This window comes from Balaenoptera physalus, assembly GCF_965194825.1.
Source record: "Balaenoptera physalus genome assembly, chromosome: 11".
NCBI lineage: Eukaryota > Metazoa > Chordata > Mammalia > Artiodactyla > Balaenopteridae > Balaenoptera > Balaenoptera physalus.
Window position 1 is genome coordinate 29,337,272 of NC_138896.1, and position 21,475 is coordinate 29,358,746.

The 21,475-nt window shown below is 42.7% G+C and overlaps 1 long non-coding RNA gene across 1 annotated transcript in view; it reads right to left on the reverse strand.

Annotated features, from left to right (window-relative positions):
* Positions 1-19,104, reverse strand: part of LOC309637334 — a 27,097-nt gene extending 7,993 nt beyond the window's left edge. The window contains exons 1-2 of the long non-coding RNA XR_014250483.1: positions 18,616-19,104; positions 1,421-17,875 (exon numbers count right to left, since the gene is read on the reverse strand). This is a non-coding gene — a long non-coding RNA (uncharacterized lncRNA). The remainder of the gene's footprint in view (positions 1-1,420; positions 17,876-18,615) is intronic.
* Between the last annotated feature and the right edge of the window lie 2,371 nt (positions 19,105-21,475).

Below are 21,475 nucleotides of genomic sequence, written 5' to 3' on the forward strand. Positions count from 1 at the left end.
CACCCTGAAGGGTTTATTATGAGCAGATGTATTAAATATCAACACTGAAAACTGGTTTAACCGGGAAACAAATGAGCATTTAAAAACAGAAAAAAGAGAGAATGAACAGGAGTCGAGAGAGAAATGTGACAACTTACAGGAATCCTAGCCAGGAAAAAAGTACCCAAGTCAAGGTCATAGCCAGATACAGTCAGTCACATAGGGAAGAGAGAAAATACCACTCACTTCTTTACCATTTCGGCAAGACACAGAACCAGCTTCCTGCCTGGGTTCTTTGATGCCTCCTTGACCATCCAGGACTTCTAAGGGTAGAGCCCATGGGCTTGTGCTTTAGGGTAGGTTGTAGTTGGCAAGACCATGCCGCTCTATACTGCGAAGTGCTCAGGGCCCTGTTAGCCAGTGAACATCCTGTGTATGTTACAAAAGGCACCTTCAGAATGGATGAATTACAAAAATGTGCCCCTTCCTCTGGGCTGGCACAAGATTTGAGGGGGGGAGAGTAGCTGCTGGATTTCAACCTCCAGCTCCCCCTCAGCTTTGTAGAGGTACACACTCTGTAACTGTTCATAGTGGCCATGGGAACTTCTTAACTACTTCTCTCTCATTGTATCCCTCTTTCACCAGTGAGGAAGCTAGGAGAATAAAACATCTTATTGAAGGCTACCAACTAAATGATCATAGACTTTTCTTGGGAGGTAAACCATTCCCAGAGTGGGCCTTCATCAGCCTTCATCATTGTATAGAGCACCTACTACATGCAAAGTACTCTGCCAGGTTCTAGGCTATGGGCTACATAGATGCCTAGATGTTCTGAATCTAGCTTTGAAGGTAGGCAGTGCAGGCTCTGTGCTGCCTGAGTGCTGTGGACCATGAAAGCGACAGGAGCTCCCTAGAGAATGGACCATCACTCTATTTTGGTACAGTGACAGAAGGTTACACGAGGTAAGACTTGAGTTGAGTGAAGAATGGGCAGGGCTTGGAAAACCAGAGAAGCCCAGGCAGGATTGCAAGCAGAGAACACAGTTTGCACAGTGCCGTGGGGAAAGGCTGCACCTCAGTGACCCCAGTCACTCCGTGGCGTCACCCACGCTCCTTCCCCAAACACAGCAGGCCCCTCTGAAGCGCAGTCTTCACTCCAGAGCACAAGGTTCCCTCCTACAGAACCGCCCCATCCCACGTCTCACGCATGTCACGTCTGAAGAGCGGTAGTTACGTAAGAGAAGCTGTGGTTAGGTATTAATGTATAAACCCACCCACAGAACTGAGCTACGTTGTAATGAAGCATTTCTGGACCTATTGCTATAAAACATTTCTACACTTTTGGAATCACAGGTAGCACAGAGCTTATGTTTGGTATCTATTACTAGGCAGTAAATTCTCCCCAAACTTAGCAGCTTTAAACAATAAACATGTAACTCACAGAGTTCCTCAGGGTCAGGAATTCAGGGGCTGCTTTAGCTGGGTAGGTCTGGCTGGAGGTCTCTCATGAGGTTGCCATCAAGATATTGGCCAGGGTGGTGTCCTCTGAAGCCTTGACTGGGGCCGTGGTTGTTGGCAGGAGGCCTCAGCTTCACGAGTCTCTCCACTCATGGGTGTTCTCACAACACAGCAGCTGGCTTTCCCCAGAATAAGCGATGGAAGAAAGAAGGCGTGAACAGGAAGCTCGGTGCCTTTTGTGGCCTTTTATGAGTCTCCGAAAGCATCACTTCTGCAGTATTTTATCAGTCACACATCCTTGATACAACGTGGAAGGGAATTACACCAGAAGGTGGGACTGCTAGGGAGCATCTGGAATGCTGGTACCACTGAATTCATATTCTGGGGAGATTGGAGCTTTCCAAAAATATACAAGAGGTCATAGGGGGACCTGGATATCCTAAAAGTTTTCTTCTTTAAAATACCTACAATTTCTGAATTAAAATATTTTTTTAAAATCTTATACTTCAATAAAAAATTTGTTAAAAAATTTTTTTTTAAAAATCTTTCAAAATGTATCACTATGCTGATTGCAAAGTAAGAGGCAAAATAAATGAACAGATGAGGAAGCAGAGACATAAGTGAATGTTGAAGCTGACGGCTCCCCTGTGGGTATCTTTCTACCCTCAAGTGACCCCCAGAGATTTGGTTTTAATATCTGCACAGCCTACGTGAGACAAAGTCCAGAGAACATGAGAAGTCAGATCAGAGACCCTCTTATAAAGTACTTTAACCCCAAAGGATATCTCCTCGGTGACAGTTGAAACCAGGAATTCCTGCAACTCCATTTCCCCACTGAAGAGGATAGAAAGGAAACTTGCCTGCCTTAACAGGCTCTGGATAACAGGAGGAACAAGCTGAGAATTTATGACTACCGGTTAACCTTCTGCAGGCTTGCAGCCAACTTCACACTTTCCCTGTAGTTTGAAAAACCCTACTTGATAGTTTGTTTTAATGGGGCCAAGTTTCTCAGTCTAGAAACAAATCAAATCCACACTGAAGGAATCACCTTTATCATAGACCTTACCGATGCCCAGATGTAAAATTCCACGGAACTGGAGTTCACAACTGAAAGAAGGATCACAGGGCACTTGAGGAAACAAGGCCTCGTGAGAGAGAACCAGCAAAAAGAACAGACAACAGGTACGGCCTGCCAGACACTTCAGCTATTCGGTTATTGATTATGGAATAAATTGAAGTATATTTAATATGCTTATCAAAGAAAAGATGCTATCAAATGGATGAGTAAAGAATAAGAGATTGGGCTTCCCTGGTGGCGCAGTGGTTGAGAGTCTGCCTGCCAATGCAGGGGACACGGGTTCGAGCCCTGGTCTGGGAAGATCCCACATGCCACGGAGAAGCTGGGCCCGTGAGCCGCAATTGCTGAGCCTGCGCGTCTGGAGCCTGTGCTCCACAACAAGAGAGGCCGCGATAGTGAGAGGCCCGCGCACCGCGATGAAGAGTGGCCCCCGCTTGCCACAACCAGAGAAAGCCCTCACACAGAAATGAAGACCTAACACAGCCATAAATAAATAAATTTAAAAAAATTAAAAAAAAAAAAAAAAGAATAAGAGATTATTGAAAATGACTGGGCCAACTGGACAATCAAATAGAACCTTCAGGAACAAAAATTGAAATTAATAAAAGTAAAAAATTATTACATTTGAAAGGGTTGCATAAGTACCTACATGATTTCTTTGATTTTGTCTCTTGGTTCCTAAAGCCTAAAATATTCACTATCTGGCCCTTTACAGAAAAGCTTTGCTGACCCGCGTGGTAGAGTCCCACGGTCAGCCTGAGGGGTCACCTGAGTACCACGCAGGCTGGGCTGACCACAACAGACGAGGGACACAAGGGGATTGAATGAGGGAGGCCAAGGAAGACTCAGTTGGACACAGTGTTGGGCCTCACAACAGAAGGGAGGCTGGTTTCCTGTGTCCATGAATAGAACCAGATGAACAGCTTGAATAACCCCAGAGGCATGATGGAACCCGGAGGGCTTGTCTTCTTAACTTTGATGTATGCGGTGGGGACATAAATCTTTGTTGCTCAGGAATATCAAAAGTTGAAAGCATGAGTGTGGGGAGGTCTGGGGCAGGAAGAGATTGGTCCATGAATATAATTATTAAGCAATTATGGATGGCATTCTGCAAACAGAACAAATTAAAAAGGAAAAGGAGAAAGGGGATTTCTTTCCCTGAATCGCATGTCTCTGCAGCGTACCCTCTGATGCTCCCTGATTGCCAAATGTGGATCCAGGCCAAGTGAGTTTTATGGCCATTGGCTGCACCTGGATGGGCCTCAAAGCTTTGTTTCTGAACACCAAGTGCTGACATGTTTGCCCTGGGAGGACTCAGGGAGGGGCGAGGACGCTGGCAGGAAGCTTTGCGGTGGCCCCAGAGTCGTGTGAGCTGTAGGAAGCCGGTGGGGGTAGTGATTTGGGGAAAGGAAAGCAAGAGGCTCGCCACACCCCAGGGTGTTTCTCTGAATGTGGACACCGCACCCAGTCTGTCCAAGGCCCTCCCAAACATGTGTGCTCACGTCTCCCCCGTGCTTCAGAAGGGGGCAGCAAGGATGGAGTCTTAGAACAAGGAGGCTGGTCGTGAGTAACCATTTTCTGAGCCTCTATTGTATGCCAGGTGCTTTAGACAACAATCTCACGGAGTAGATATTCACTTCCCCATTTTGCAGATGAGGAAACCGAGGCCCAGGTAGATGCATTAAGAACTGAGTCCAGGGCCACAGAGTGAGTTAGCAATGAATTCACATCTCCCTCCAGATTCAACTCTTTCTTCCCTACCAAGCAGGTGTAACCAAGAGCCACATGGAGTGAGCCATTCCACTCCTCCGGCAAGAACATGGAGGAAAACAGAAAATTAAGTCCTGCTGCCCTCATGCCCCCTCCCCCATACCCTGGTCTGACATCCAGTGTTACTCTGCTAAACAGAGTACTTTGCCCCTAAATGTCTCTAGTGACTTACCACGGTTGTTTTTGTCTGACATGTTAACACGAGCCTCAGTGTAACAAATTATGAAAGGACAACAACAGCAAAAATACTGTTATCAGGAAGTTATCACGGAAATGCTCACGGGTTGGAGTGGAGAGGTGCAGAATGGTGTACTGAGATTTCCCGCTGGGAAAGATGTATGAAATACGTGGGTTTGGGGAAAGTTAAGAGAGTCTAACCCTGATGCTGGAGGAGTTGACAGGTAACACAGAACAGAAGGAAGGTTCTAGCGGGGAATAGAGGGTGGATCACCATGACAACACCTGAGTAAGGAGGGCAACCTGGGGTCAGTGTGTGGCGACAGTCTCCATTCACAGGCTTCATGACTGTCTTGAAAGCTGGGGTTAGAGCTCCCCTTCAGCTGGATGGATCAAAAGGACCATGGGAATTCTAGCAACAGGTAGAGGGAAGGGAGAGGAAGGGCATCGTGATGGCTGTTGCCCTTGAGAGCATCGTGCTAAGTGAAATAAGTCGGACAGAGGAGGACCAATACCATATGATCTCACTTGTATGTGGAATCTAAAAAAAACGAACTCATGGAAACAGAGGACAGGTTGGTGGTTGCCAGAGTTGGGGGGTGAGTGGTGGGGGAAATTGGTGAAGGTGGCCAGAAGTTACAAACTTCGTTACAAGATAAGTAAGTCCTGGAGATGTTATGTACAGCATAGTGTGTACCGTTGACAATACTGTACGGCATACTTGAAAGTTGTTACGTGTCAATATCACAATTAAACTAGAAAAATGTATTATATATAATTCTATGTATTATGTACTATATTATATAGACTATATATATTTTGTTACATGTGCACCTCGTTTTCTTATTGTGCTTCACAGATATCGTGTTTTACACAAATTGGACATTTGTGGCAACCCTGCCTCAAGCAACTCTACTGGTGTTGTTTTTCCAAAAGCATTTGCTCACTTCATGTCTCTGTGTCACATTTTGGTAATTCGTTCAATATTTCAGACTCTTTCATTATTATTATACTTGCGATGGTGATCTGAGATCAGTGATCGCTGATGTTACTATTGCAAAAAGATTATGACTTGCTGAAGGCTCACATGATGGTTAGTGTTTTTTATCAATAAAGTATTTTTGAATTAAGCTATGTACTTTGTTTAGACATAATGCTATTGTACACTTAATAGACTACAGCATAGTATAAACATAACTTTTTTATATGCTCTGGGAGACCAAAACATTCATGTAACTCACTCTGTTGGGGTGGTCTGGAACTGAACACACCATCTTTCTAGAATCCTCCTAGGTTTGTGTCTTTTAAAAATTTTTTTAAATTGAAGTATAGTTGATTTACAATGTTGTGTTAGTTTCAGGTGTATAGCAAAGTGATTCAGTTATACATATGCATATAAAAACTCTTTTTCAGATTCTCTTCCATTATAGGTTATTACAAGATATTGAATATAGTTCCCCGTACTATCCTTGTTTATCTATTTTACATACAGTAGTGTGTATCTGTTAATCCCAAATTCCCAATATATCCCTCCCCTCCAGGTCTGTGTTTTTGACATGACTGACATATAGAGGAATTTTTTCCCATGGGAATTTGTTCTGTCTCCTAGATTACTGTGTATTAGTGCTCTGGAAACTGGAAAGCAGAACAGGTATCTGAGAATCTTTGTGAAACAAAATGTTAAAATGGTACCTTCCTAAGAATAGCAACCAAAAGAAATTTGCCAAGTTTCCCATATCGTAAAATGAGATGTTAGACCATCTAATTTACTGTTCCCTTGTGAACAACCCGATGGGGACCAATAACTCTAAATCAAATGGGTAAAACATTTTTTTAATGACTGTGAAAGGAATATGTGATTAAAATGAAAATACAGAAGAGTAGAAGGAAAAAAATACCTTTAATTCCTTGTACCAGAGAAAACTGCCACTAATGATTAAAGCCTACGTATAATAATCATGGGATCTCGATCAGGGAAACGACATTAACTCTTGGTTAATTTAATTTAATTTTATTATGATCTTATCATAGTACATTATCATATTATTTTAACTTTCAATATAGGAAGCATTTTTGCATCTTTTGATAAACTTCTTGATATAAACAAAAAATTTGATTTCCCACAACTGGATTTTCCATCCAGCTGACAGCTCTAAGACCTTGGACAAATCCATTCACCCCTATGAGCTAAATTTTCCTAACTGTAAAGTGAGCTGGTTAAAGTAGACAAGTTCTAAGGTCACTTTCAGTTCTGAAATTCAATAATTCTAAGGCGTGCATGGTCTAGTGTGTGACCCCTTTCCAACCCTTGTTATCTGATTCTTCTTTTCCACTCTTCTTACTCATCCACCTTTCTTTCTGTTCTCTTTTTACCAGTTTATGCTATAGTTCCTGACTGAGCAAGCTGTCTCCTGGCAATGTTATGAGACCCCCCCGTATCCCATTCCAAACCTTTTCCCAGAAGCCTGTAAACAATATATCCAGGCTGCTTGGGGCACAGTCCTCTCACAGACCCTGGAAGTTGACTTGTTTTGATGACCTCCGCCTGGTGGAGATAAAAATGAAAGACTGTGCTTGATGGCTCACATAATCAGTATGGAAGCCACTTCATCTAAATCTTCGCTATGCTCTCCAAGTCCTTCCTGGTTTAGAGAGAATCTAGTTGGTAAACTCCAGGGCCAATTACACATGCTTTCAATCCCAAAATAGCAACGCCTAACACATGTTTGATCCTGACAAAGGAGGAAAGTTTCCAGCAGTTCTCTTAAAGCTATAGAAAGGGAATCAATAGTAAATTCAATAGTGGAACTTGCCTTTGATGACTGGGACAGCTATACAAGCCGGTAGAGAAATTTCAGATGGTTGGAGGAAGAAAAGAACAAGATCAGAGTAAGCTGTTCTGAGCATTGGTCAGTAAGTTTCAAGGTGGCAGTGTGATTGAAGGGGAGAATGTAGAAATGACTGATAACACCTGGACAATTTATAAAGTCAGAACTCTAAGGGGAGATGAAGTTCACTAAAGGAGGTACAGGCATGGCTCCAAGGGGTGAAGTCCAGATTTCATTAGGTGTTGTAATGACCATGAGCAGGTAACATCAGAGTGGAACTATCCCTCCAAAGGAATGGAAAAGGAGGTGTGACTTACTTGAATAATGGATGATTTGGGCAGACCCAGAACTCATGGACATGTGATCTTTCACTCTGGGGGACTTCCACTGGAAAATCTGGAAAAGTATGCTAGGAAAACAAATATCTTGGCCCCAAATAAAAATGAAATGGAAATGGGTATACAGATATATTTGGCCAAGGAACCAAGAACACCTGAATTATATACCATTGTCATATTTTTCTCGAAGAGCACTGAAGGAAATACAACAATAATGAACATTTATGTAACACTCTGTGCTAGGCACTGTTCTAAGTACTTTGGACTTATTAGCTTGTTTAGTCCTCATAACTCATGTCATGTAAAGAGAAGGCTAGCGTGTTGGATGGGTCATCCATTCGGGAATTGAAGTAACCTAAATGGTGCAGGACATGAGGCAGAGAGGAAAACGGTGGGCCAGGAATCAAAATCCATGATGATGGAAAAGTCACTAGGAGACTGAAAAGGGACAAACATGAAAAAGAGGTTGAAAGTATCTTAACTCTCTGAGTGATGACTTACCCATTCAGGTATTCATTCAACATTTATTGAGATGTGCTACAGGGTATGCCAATGTTCCGCTTTAACAATAATGCGGAGTTATTTTAAATGGTGTTGGTACTTATACTCCTATCAGCAATGTAGACAAGATCTTAATTGCTGCTCATCACTCCAAACCTTGATCTTGATAGACCTTTTCATTTTTGACATTTCAAATAATTTCATACCTAATGATATCTTATTGTTTTCATTTTTATTTCTCTCATCATTCTTGCAAATGTATGCTAGTAGACCTGTGCAAGAATGACTATAGCAGCATAATTCACAGTAGCAAAAAACCTGAACTCAACTCAAATGTCAATGACAGTAGAATGGATAAAATATTGAGATGTTTATACAGTACAATATTATACAGTAATTAAATAATCACTGCTATAAATAAGAACATAGGTGAACTAGATTGAAAAAAAGCAAGTTCCAGGAGAATGTATACAGTATGATATACCTTTTTTTTATTTTTTTTAATTTATTTATTTTTGGCTGCGTTGGATCTTCCTTGCTGTGCGCGGGCTTCCTCTAGTTGCTGCGAGCTGGGGCTACTCTTTGTTGTTGTGGTGGCTTCTCTTGTTGTGGAGCATGGGCTCTAGGCACATGGGCTCAGTAGTTGTGGCGCACGGGCCTAGTTGCTCCGCGGCATGTGGGATCTTCCCGGGCCAGGGCTCAAACCCGTGTCCCCTGCATTGGCAGGTGGATTCTTAACCACTGCGTCACAAGGGAAGCCCTTTTTTTTTCTTTTTTTTGGATATACTTTTTATAAAGTTCAAAAGCCAAAACAATATACTGCCTAGGTCTATATATGTATGATAAAATGGATTAATTTTTTAAAAGCAAGAAAATGACCCTCAACAGAGGGTCTTTGCTCAGGGACCCAGGTTGATAGAACAAAAAACATCCTAAATGCTGGTGATTACTATATGTTTTGATCTCATTACCGTTCTACAGCTTCTCAGCTTTTTCTCCTTTAATTTCTAGCCTTGGGTTCAATGAATGGAAAAAAAAGGAGTTAAGAAGGGGCAGTGATGAAGAATCTTAAATACCAAATAAGACATTAGAGTGGAAGACTTAGGTTGAAATACTACTAGATATGGAATTTTCAATTTCCAACAATATTCATATACATATACATGTCCTTTCCTATGCATTGTGGTCATGATTTCCATAGTTTATTCAACATTTCTAGCTCTGGTCATATTCAGTTAAAGGATTCTTAACTGGTAGTTCCCATTAAATGCAATCAAACCAATCTCTTTTACACGAGATCTGAGCTTATGCGGTAGTCTCTGCTAGTTTGTTTAACTTTTCATTGACAATCCCATCAAATAAATTAGTAACTGGCTCAAGCCAGAATATACTTGAGTTTTCAGGGGTTCAAGCCAATTTAGAGATCTCTCAATATAGTTAATTAGAGGATTATTAACCTTTTTTTTTCAGCCAGATTTATTCTCTGATAAATGTCCACAATCAGGGTTTGGTTTTGTTTTTTAACTTAGTAGGACCCTCTTTCACTCATCCCCTAGCTGATCCATTCATACAGTTTGTCAGTTTCCGGTTACCTAATGGTGACTACCAATTATTGTTCAATCACTCATTCAATAAACATTTGCACTAGAACTTTTCTAAAAAGTACATGTATAAAACATAAAATTTATAGTAGCATGGAACTTAATATGTCGTCAATAGACGTTCATGTCATTACTAAGCACAAATGGAATTAGAAAGTACTTCGAATGATCACCATGGACCTGTTAGTTACCATGGATTTGACAAGCTTCCCTACTCCAGCATTGAAGCTATTCATCCTTAAGTAGCAGAAATTGTGAAATAAAATAAAAGGAGTCACAGAGTTTAGTTTGAGATTAGGGAGACTGGATAGAAAAAGGAAAAAGTTCTCTGAGAATCTGTTGAAAATTAAGACCATCTCCTTTCCTATTTCTCTTTCTCACAAGTTGCCCACCTTGGGGACAGGCTGTGCTCCAGGAAAATAATCATCCACTGATGTGGATGGAGGAGTCTCTGAAAAAGTCATTGCAGATGTTTGGGGGAGCAGTTCTTCTGGCTGTCATAATCATTCCTACCCTTTTGAAATATTGTCCTATTATCCTGCATCTTAGCGAGCCCAAGATACAACAGGAAAATGCTCCTATATCCCTTCAGAATAGATTTTCAGTTTGTGACAAAAGGAGCAAAGTGTCTACCCTTCCTTTCCCACTTTGAAGACTCCAATCTCAGGGACAAGAGCCTGAAATCTTTGCTTTGTTCACCCTTCCCGCCCCAACTCTGACCTAATTTGCAGCCCCCTGGCACTCTCTTCTGCAACTTTCCCACGTGAAGTTATTTATTTTCCTTAACTGTCAACTCAATTTATTCTGGGAGAATGTTCCCCCAAGCTCTGTTGATAATCCATTCCATTGCTGAATTACTACTGTAATTGCAAATTTCCTAAAATAGCTTAGATTTCTCGTGCAGCTTCAATCACCTCTTACTCTGCTTGAAACCCTTCCACATCTTCCCGTTGCTCTTGAGTTAAAGTCCTTAATATGCCTTGGAAGCTTATATGATCCAGCTACTATATGCCCCTCCAACCTAAATTTGGGCCCTTGCACATTACCCCTGCTCCACCCTGACACTCTCAAGGTTCCAGGCTATTTCCTCCTAAGTAATTCCTGTTCTTATTTGGTTTCACCTTGTTTAATTACCAAGGAGCATGATTATTGGACTGTATAGTAAGAATATGTTTAGTTTTGTAAAAAACCACGAAAGTGTCTTTCAAAGTGATTGTACCATTTTGCATTCCCACCAGCAATGAATGAGATCTCCTGTTGCTCCACATCCTCCAAATCAAAATTTGGTGTCATCAGTGGTTTGAATTCATACCCTTCTAATAAGTGTGGGGTCGTATCTCATTGTTGGATCATGCTTTTGGTGTTGTATCTAAAAAGTCATCGCCATACCCAAGGTCATTTAGGTTTTCTCCTGTATTACCCTCGAGGTACCTTTTTCATTTTCTGATGAGGATAGTGAAGGACAGAGAAGTGGAGTGACTTTCCTGGTCACTTAGTAGCTGAGGAAGGAAAGGTCAAAATCTTTGTCTCCTGAATCTTCAGGCAGTGCCTTTACCTTGCTGACTCAGCAACCTTTCTTCAATTTAATCCACACAATTTTTCTGGACAAAACAGTCCTTTTCTGGGCACATGGCCTTCGAGGGCCGGCTGTTCAAAGTTGGTCCTCTGAAGCTTCTTAGCTCTCATTAGTTATCCCATCTCCTTACACAGTGAAGAGAGTGGCTGGAGTAGATGCTGCAATGTGTCACCTAGGTCCCTTGGTAACACTGAAGGACCCTCTTCCCCCAGCTGCAGGGAGCATTGTCCACAGAGCCCTCAGCTGTCCATCCTCTTCAGAATTATTTAAAAAGGGTCACCTTACTCAAATTGAAGACCCTCTTCCTGAGTCAACCTGTATCTGATGCCTAGTTGATGTGGATACAATGCCTGGTCCCTTGCCCCAACTCTGCACAACCCTCCAGGTCATCCCAGATTCTGAGCTGCCTGATGAGTCAACTGATGATTTGTCAAAACTGCCTTCTAACCCAGCTTCTCCCTCTGCACAGTCCTGCTTCTGAACCCTTTTTCTTCCACAGGTATCACGCTCAGGAGCAATCTGGAATAGATTTCCTACACGCTACCCTGTGTCTCAGCGTCTGCTTTCTGGGAACTCAGCCCATGACAGCTGGTGCCAGGAGTGGTTTGAGAAACCAGATGCTAGGATGAGATTTTGGAGCTGGGTCACTTGCCCCTCAGTTGGCAATGGGGACCTCCACCCACCACCAGACAGTGCCTGGCACAAGACAGCTGTGCACTTGTGAACACATAGACTGGAGGTGAACTGGAAAAGTATTCTTGTGGGAGAGAATGTTCTCGAAAGTGCCATGTCTGGGAAATATGGGAAGTGTAACTCTAAGGATAGTGAAATTGGGTGGCTCTTGCTAAGCACAATGTCCACTAGCTGCATGGACTCAGCCGGGGGTCCTTCTTCCAGCCCCTGGTATATAATTGAAGAAGATATACTTGGTAATAGGCACAATCTTGACATTGGTTCCTTGGCCTGTGCAGTAAGAGCTATTGTAATGGGGAAGACTGGGTGGAAGGGAGCCTCTGAAATTGCACCCTGCTCCCCTAGCAGGGTAGTAAGTGAAAAAGAATACTACATCCTTGGGGCACAAAAGAAATGAGTGTCATCCTTGAAATTCTTTCCCATCCTATCTCCATTACATTCACCAGTATGAGCCTGAAAAAACCAGATGGCTCCTGTGGGATGCTTGTAGATACCACAAGCTCAAGCAAGGACTGGTGCTAATTGCAGCTGATTCCTGAGAGTATTTTTTTAGATCAGGTCAGCATAGCCTCAGATTCATGAAATGTGGTCCTTGATCTGGACAATCCATTCTTTTGTATCTCTATCGGAAAAACATATCTGGAATACTATAAATTTACTTGGACAACTGTATAAATTTATAGTCTGGCTCTAAGGCTGTGTTAACTTTCAGAGATCTGGACCGGCTGGACATTCCATAGAACATCCACTGGTCCACTATATGGATGGAATCATGCTAATTGGACCAGATGAAAAAAATAATGGCTAGTTCACTGGAAGCCCATACACTTCAGAGGATAGAAAAAACCCTGAAAAATTTAGGGGGCCCTGTATTAGCAAAAATGTTAGGTGTCCATTTATTTGGGGGTATATCAGAACAGGGCAAATTATTTCATCTTGTGCCTCCTGGCACAAAGAAGGACGCTCAACACCTGGTGGGCCTCTTGCTGTTCTAGAAGCTGCACATTCCACACCTTGGAATATTGCTCCAGCTGATATTCCTAGTGACACGGAAGTTCACTAATTTTGATTGGGGGCTGGGGCAGGAAAGAGCCCTGAAGCAGGTCAAGGCTGCTATGCATTATTTGGCCTTATGACCTAGTAGACCTATAAGATTAGAAGTATCCCCAGTGGTGGGAAAAGACTCCTCATAGAAATTATACTAAATGCCAAAGAAGAATCACAACACAGACCATAGGATTCTAGAGCAAGACTATACCAATTCTAACAAATAATTTTATACCTTTGGAAAACAGCCTCTGGCGTGCTACTGAGCCATGGAAGTGATGGAATGACTCATCAGGAGACACCAATGATCATGGAGTCAAAAGTGTCCATCACGGGCAGAGTTCTGTTGGATCCACCTAGTCACAAAGTTGGACAGGTCCAGAAACCATCCATTGCAAGATAGAAGCAGCACGTGAAGGACGGAGCTTGAGCAGGGCCAGTGCTGTAGAAGACAGAGATTTTTTTTTGAGCAATAAAAATAGTCAAGATTTCTGGACAAGCAAGATTTCTGGACAAGCAAGATTTCTGAGCAAGTAGCCCAGATAGGAGATAAAGAGGATCACTGTTGCAACAGAACCTCTCCCTCAGCTCACACCTATGACCATATGGCGGATCCCTAACAACCAGCTGACGGATGAGGCAAAAGCCTCAGCTTGATTCAAGGGTAGATGGCTGTATATGTGCGCTCACGTCACAATCCAACAGGGGTAATTAACCCTGATTATCAGGATCAAGTATGGTTTCTGTTCTACAATGGAGACACAAGTAATTCACCTGGGCGCCTCTCGAAATTCCCTTGTTTGATGATAAAAGAGGGCAGCAGCCACAGTCTGATAAAGGCTGGATGACCAGGGCTGAGATTTCTCAGGGATGAGGACGTGGGTGATGCCACGAAGTAAGCCACCAAGACCCCAGAAGTGCTGGCCAGGAGGTAGAAGAATCTACAATGGTTGAAGAGGAAGGAAATAATGACTGTTGGTTTTGACCCTGAAACCAGCGGTAGTGCCCAGGGCTAACCTTCCTCTTTTAAGTTTCCCTCAAAAGAATCTCCCCACCCCTCACAACCCACCCTGGGATTCTAGAGATGTTTCCAGAACTTAGAGTAGTGGATTTAAACGGTATAAAGGAAAGACTAGTGTATGCAGTGATGCCCTGCCTAGCTTCCCCATCAGCACTTGAAGGGCTTATTCCTCTACCTGCTGGGAGTGCTATGTGCGGATGCCCTCAGCTGTCAGCGCTTCGCAATATTTACCTTGGCTAAAGAGAGCTGCTTTGCCCAAGGCCACACGCCTCTTTTCTGCAGCAGCCCACATCCAAAGACTGAAGGTGAGTGTCGAAGAATGCTGGTTTCTTAGTGATCACTGTGTCCTCAAAAGACAGGAAGCACTTTGCACGTGGTCGTTTATTAATACATGTCTGTTTATTTGAACTGGAAGCTAGTAAGGGATGAATGTCTGAAGTCTTTATGGTTAATACCAAAGCAAGGTGCCAACTGGCCTGGCAGGGAAGCCTCCAGGCTCGGAGCTGGCCTCGTGGAAGGGGTAGGTTGAGGCTGAGGAGTTTAACGAACCTGATTCTGCCTACCCACAGCCTTCAAATCAATTCCCCTTCCTTGTGAAACCTTACAGCACTTGTAGTATATGCCAGAAAGTGTAATAATTTAATATTTTAATTGGCTCACTCTTGTTTCATTTGTGATTATCTTTTTCCATAAAAGTATATACACCCTTTCAGCATAAGCACCAGTTTGTAAACAACTCTATTTTCTCTAGCGCTTGGCGTAGTACTGAGGACTTAGAAGAAGAATATTTGCCCATCAGCTGACCTCAAACCCACCTAGTGGGTACAGTTTATACCCCCAAATTTCCAGGTATGGTGGCAAAGCAGTTTTCACTATAATTTGCTGAGTATCTGTCATACGGAAGGATAGTGGGGAAGAAAGATGTAACAGATGAAGGGGAGGAAAAAACAACACTGTGATTCCAAAGGTGGAATACTTCTCTGTCTCTTTCAATCTCTCTCTTTGAATTTCATCACCAGGAGTAAAAGATTCCTTTGTTGTTTTTCTAGATCTGGAGTGAATCAGCATTAATGTTTCTGGTTGTTTGTTTAGCAGAACCATCTTCCATATTCCTCGAACCCTGAGATCCAGGCAGCACATGCTCAATTGAAAAGAAAAAAAGAAGAAAAAAGTAAAAAGGGATGTGATGAATTGGGAGATTGGGATTGACATATATACACTAATATGTATAAAATGGATAACTAATAAGAACCTGCTGTATAAAAAAATAAATTAAATTTTTAAAAAAAGTAAAAAGGAAGGCTTCCTTCTCTCTTTGCTTCCCAGACCTTTGAAATTGATTCAGTGCATAATATTGGGTTGTTGTGGTAGTTTAAAAAACCCCTGGTTTATGCAAATAGGGATAACACTTGGTTTTGGAGGCAGAACTCTAGAATTCCCAGTGTTTTCTGGCTGTAGGCTTTTCATTTATAGTCCATTAAAAATTTCCCTCAAAGACAGGCCTGACAGTGTGAAGACTGTGCTAGCTTCATTTTCCTCCACATTTTAAGGCCAGCTTGGGCTTAATGTTATTTTCCTGGTGCATTTTGCTAGTGGTGTCACTGTGAGATATATTAAGATGAATGAGATATGTCTGTGCCTGAATCTCTAGACTTGTCAGCTAAGGAAATAATTTTTATGAGCTATTGCATGAAATAACCCAGTTTAAGGAAGAAGCAACCAGCATCTACATTTCTCAAAATACCCCAAAGCAAAAACAGTCTGGACTTTAAAAGACAAAATCTTTATTTATCTGCATTTTATTATGCTGTGTGTGCTCTAAGAAAGGAGGTCTTGTTCAAAAGTTTCATTTTACTGTGGTAGAAATTTGGGAATCAAAAGTTCTGAGTTCAATAAAAAAGATGTCGTACATATATACAATGGAATACTACTTAGCCATAAAAAAGAATGAAATAATGCCATTTGCAGCAACATGGATGCAACTAGAGATTATCATACTAAGTGAAGTAAGTCAGAAAGAGAAAGACAAATACCATATGATATCACTTATATGTGGAATCTAAAATATGGCAAAATGAACATATCTATGAAGCGGAAACATACTCACAGACATAGAGAACAGACTTGTGCTTACCAAGGGGGAGGGGGGTAGGGGAGGGATCTATCTAGTGGGAGGTTGGGGTTAGTAGATGCAAACTATTACATATAGAACAGATAAACAAAAGAGTCCTACTGCAGAGCACAGGGAATTATTTTCAGTATCCTGGGATAAACCATAATGGAAAAGAATATAAGAAAGAATGTATATGTGTTTATAAATGAGTCACTTTGCTGTACAGCAGAAATGAACACAAATTGTAAATCAACTATACTTCAATAAAAAAATAAATTTAAACAAGTTCTGAGTTCAAATTGTAGTTCTGGTAGATATTACCTGTATAACTTTGATTACTTGTTCTCTTATTGACTCAATTTTCTTATTTCTAAAACTGAAACCAAAGAGATGATATTGTGGTGGTGTTGTGAAAATTAAGGAAAAAACTTAAATCATCTGGCATAGAGCATAGCACATACAGGAAACTTGGGAAACATTAGTTGCTTATTTCCACTTCTCTTGTTTCTATGAAGAATGAATCAATAATGGCCACAGTGGGTTAACATCTGCTTGTCTGCTTGAACTGCTGTAACAAAATACCATAGACTGAGCAGCTTAAACAGACGTTCATTTCTCACAGTTCTGACAATTCTGGAGGTTGGGAGGGTGCAAGATCAAGGTGTTGGGAGATTGGGGTCTTGGTGAGGACCTTCTTCCTGGCTTCTCTCTGTGTCCTCATATGCAGGGGGGAGAGGGAATCTGGTCTTTCTTCCTCTTCTTCCAAGGTCATTAATTCCATCATGGGGACCCCACTGTCTTGACCTCATCTGAATCTAATTACCTCCTCAAAGCCCCACCTCTAAATACCATCACAGTATTAGCCCCCACCTCTAAATACCATCACAGTATTAATAGCCCTCACAGGGAGTCAGGGCTTTAAGACGTAAGTTTTGAGGGGCACAAACCTTCAGTCCATAACAACGTCTGCATGACAGGCAGTGATTTCAAAGACTACAACTTTCTCTGTCTCCATTCCATACTTCCTTTCTCTGGTCTCATTTGTAGTGCCCACCTCGTGCTCACTGGTAGGGAAGATTCCAGAGAGAGAATCCTAAGCCCCAAAGGACCCTGTGAGGTTGTTGAACTTTGAGCAGCATGAATTCCCCAAATCTCCCTAGAGGTAAGAGAGAAGAAGGAAAATGGAGGAGGTGGGAGAGATGGAGCCTAGTGTGGCTGGCACATGATCAAAGACCTCATTTGCTGCAAGGTGGGCGGTGGGGGGGGGTCCCAGTGGCTTGTGACTGGTGACACTGAAGCTAGAACACAGGCTTCATGTTAGGCAATTAACAACCGCTGCCAACTCCACTTGGAATGCCAGGCTGGGCAGATCTTGTTTGCTACACCGCTATGAAGCTTAGGACAGCCTTGGTCCAATTGCCCCAGAGCTGACAGCAAGGGGAGGTTAAAGGAGGTGAACTCATGAAGAGTTTGGAGGGAAAGTTTTGAGTTTCTTTGGAGGCAAGAAGATTTGAGTGACTCAGAGAGGCTGTGGCAGGTATGCATGAAGGGGTGGGCGTAGCTGGCAGCAGACCACAGCTGCAAAAGGAGAAATGATGCTCTTCTGCACCCCACCAGCAGGCAAGATGGAGACGGGGTACCTGGCAACAATATCCCCCTCCTTCCTTCCTTCCATGGATTTCCATAGGCTGCGTGCTGATTTTAAGACGTACACACTGAAATGTTATCTATAATACTTTCATTTGAATTAGATTTTAGTTGTATAAAAATGATAAGTAAGAAGAGGGGGAAGAGAAAAGAGCTAGCTGTGATATAACATAAGTATTAGATAGGGTCCCAGCCGCTGAAAGTTCACATTGAGAGATAAGACCTAAGTGTCTAGAGCAATGAGAAAGAATAATGGTTGCATTTGGGGTAGAATACCAGAGGCAGAAAAATCAAATAAAGTATTACTCCAAGTTCACTGGAAGATAGGGAGTCCATGAAATCGGAAAAAGAAAACATCTCAGCTTTCCCATTTATTAGGCTTAGTGACTGCTAAGATTCTCTGTTTTCCCCTCTGTAAAATGAGGTTAACCCTGTTCTACAGGGCTGTTACGGGGGGTTGAATGAGATGGAGCATGTTGTGTAAGTTAGGATTCTTAGTTGCAGGCAACAGAATCCAATTTGGACAAGTTTAGGCTGAAAAATAATTTATTGGAGAATGGGTAACCTACAGAATCTCCGTCAGGACTAGTGAACTGGGCTTAAGGGCTATGTAGTCAGAGATGGCTAAGATTTGGTAGAGGATCTAGTCTGGGGGGGCCAGAGGACTGGTCCCCCTCTTAGTGCTGGGACACTGGGAGCTACTGCTAGAATCCCGCATCACTGTTGCCCTAGGAAACTGGATCTGCCTGCCAACATGCTCACCAAAATGGAATCTGCACGGTACCCACTCCTTTATGCTACAGGCTTCAAAGCAAAGTCTGAAGCAGGTGGTCCTGATGTCAAAATCTAAGTCATATGCCAGGGCCCAGCTGCAAAGCAGTCCAGAGGAGAATGTCTGGTGTCTATATTGAGGAATTGCCCAGTCACGAGAAGGGTGTTGAAGATGCTGGGAGACTGAAGGAAAATGACAGATGTTTACTACATACATATAAGTCTGCAGTTCATATTCATTTGAGAGTAAGGCGTTCAATTTGGCAGTGAGGAGGGCACAGGAGGAGGCTGAAGGGGCCCCCGTCAGAGCTGTGGGCTGGGAGAACCACTAAAAATAGAGCAGCATCTCTGGACCCCACTGATTGAGGGATGTTGCGTTGGATTCAAGCTGATGAAATTTTTTAACCTCAGCGTTAATTTCCTCCTCCTGTGAGAGGCTGGTGAACTCGTTTTTAAGGGTAAGCAGAAGCAGCCCTATGATGAAGTCCACTAAATAATTCGGCTCACTCTTTAGCGTCCGCTTAGTCCCCACTTCCATTCTTCATGCGAACATCGGAGTAGAGTTCATAAATGGTGCATCGCTGTACAAGCCTTGCTATAGCAAAATACTCACTGAGAATCCAGGCCCTTCCCCTGTAACCAGAACCTGGTAAAAACAAGCAAACCAAACAAATAAACAAACAGAAAACCTATTCTGCAGGAAAAGAAAGAGACACACCTGACACCCACCAGGGGAGTCTGCTTAGTGAAAACAAAATATTTTTCTTCTCACTGTTTCTTTTGTTACCATATAAAGAGGCTACTGAGATTTCACAAGCTGGCCGGGCTCTGTCATGGGCAGAGTGACAAGCACTATTCCTGTGGGCATAACTGAGTGAGTTTTCCTTTTTTTTCGTCATTGTTGACTAAAGCAATCGATGGTTTTTGGTTCCTATTTAACATCCTTTTTTCCCTCTACCAACCCTCTGAACTGCCCAGCGCCCTGATGGAAAATTCGTGGGTCAGCATAATTCTGCTTGAGGACTTGAACCCGAAGTAAAGTTTGTGTGGTAGTTGTCGCCACCATACCCTCGGATCTGGGCTGTGTCTTGGCACCAAGCTGACATTTGACACAAGTCTTGAGCAAATGACAAAGAGGCAGTGTGACCTGACACAGCAATTCCCAGATGCCAGGCCCTCTCAGGGGACGGGAAACTGGGTCACACTTCCTGAGATGGATGCTCTGGGGAAATATCTTTCCTTCGGGGCCCTGGCAGGTGAGGGTGATGGCTGAAGTTGGGGAGGGGGACAGAGGGGAGGAAGCTCTTCCAGCGGTGTGAAAAAGGCAGCATCTCATGGGTAAACCGCAAACCCCCAAATCCCTCCGTCAGGCAGACCCAGATGGGCTGACGGTCAATCCTGTCTCCTGCTCCCTCCAGGTGCCCTGCACATGGCATCTCACTTCCTTGATTTCCCTGCCCACTCCACTGCCACCACGCTTTTTTTAAAAAACATTTTTATTGGAGTATAGTTGATTTACAATGTTGTGTTAGTTTCAGGTGTACAGCAAAGTGAATCAGTTATACATATACATATATCCACTCTTTTTTTTTAAGATTCCTTTCCCATATAGGCCATTACAGAGCATTGAGTAGAGTTCCTTGTGCTATACGGTAGGTTCTTATTACTTATCTATTTTATATATAGTAGTGTGTATATGTCAATCCCAATCACCCAATTTATCCCTCCCCCGCCTTATCCCCTGGTGACCATAAGTATGTTTTCTACGTTTGTGACTCTACTTCCGTTTTGTGTATAAGTTCATTTGTACCCCCCCCCTTTTTTTAGATTCCACATATAAGTGATATCATATGATATGTGTCTTTCTGTGTCTGACTTACTTCACTCAGTATGACAATCTCTAGGTCCATCCATGTTGCTGCAAATGGCATTATTTTGTTCTTTTTACCATGCTCTTTTAAACAAGATTTCAGCTGCTAAGATCGTTAAAAAATGCACGAGCAAGTGATGGATTCCTGCTTCCCTGGGGTAACTCTGCCCAGTTAGGGCCCCTCTTGCTGGATTTCCTTTATGAAAGATGGTGAGAGTTCTTTCTGGAGCACTAAGGCCACTCCCCCCGTTCTTCTATATTCTTACAAGTACAAAGGGGCAGGAAGTCTCTCCTTCTCTTCCTCCTATGCTCTCTCTTCTCCAGGGGAGGGGAGAAAGCACATGCTGTGTTACTCACAGGCCCTTGGAACAGGCTCCGTTGGACTATTTTTAGAGGAGGGTAACAGCATCTGTGAACGCACCAGTTCTGTATGCACTGGTGTGAGCTCACTGGGCTGCCGCTGACAGCAGAATCATGGCAGCGATGCGAGATCCTTCCTAGAAAGCCCTGCTGAGACGGCTGTTCTGGCTTGAAGGAGAATAGAGGCAAGGAAAGTAGTAGATGCAAGTTTAGGGGCCCTTCATCAAATACCCTTGAGAACGACTGGCCTTGTGCACCGGTTCTCAAAATTTGGTGTGTTTCAGACTCACCTGCACGGCTGGCTAAGACTCAGGTCATTCTCTGGGGCCACCCGCAGAGGGTCTGATTCAGTAGGTCTGGGGTGAGGTCTGAGAATCTGAATTTCTTTCTTTCTTTTTTTCAAATTTTATTGAAGTAGAGTTGATTCACCATGTTGTGTTAATTTCTGCTGTACAGCAAAGTGATTCAGTTATACATATATACAGTCTTTTTCATATTCTTTACCATTATGGTTTATCACAGGATATTGAATACAGTTCCTTGTACTATACAGCAGGACCTTGTTGTTTATCCATCCTACATGTAATAGAATCTGCATTTCTAACAAGTTCCCGTTTTTCTTTTAATTTTTATTTTTTATTGGAGTA